The sequence below is a fragment of the Arachis duranensis genome, chromosome 9 (genome assembly GCF_000817695.3).
Source record: "Arachis duranensis cultivar V14167 chromosome 9, aradu.V14167.gnm2.J7QH, whole genome shotgun sequence".
Lineage (NCBI taxonomy): Eukaryota > Viridiplantae > Streptophyta > Magnoliopsida > Fabales > Fabaceae > Arachis > Arachis duranensis.
Window position 1 is genome coordinate 18,298,446 of NC_029780.3, and position 237 is coordinate 18,298,682.

The following is a 237-nucleotide window of genomic DNA, read 5'->3' on the forward strand; positions in this document are numbered from 1 at the left end:
ATTCATTGCTCAGCCCAAGCACACACCAAGTGGGCCCGGAAGTGGATTTCTATGTCATTTACTCATTTCTGTAAACCTTAGGCTACTAGTTTTCTATAAGTAGGACCTTTTACTATTGTATTTTAATCTTTGGATTATTTTAGATCCTTTGATCATCTTTGGACATCTAGTTCTTAGATCATTGGGAGGCTGGCCTCACGGCCATGCCTAGACCTTGTTCTTATGTATTTTCAACGG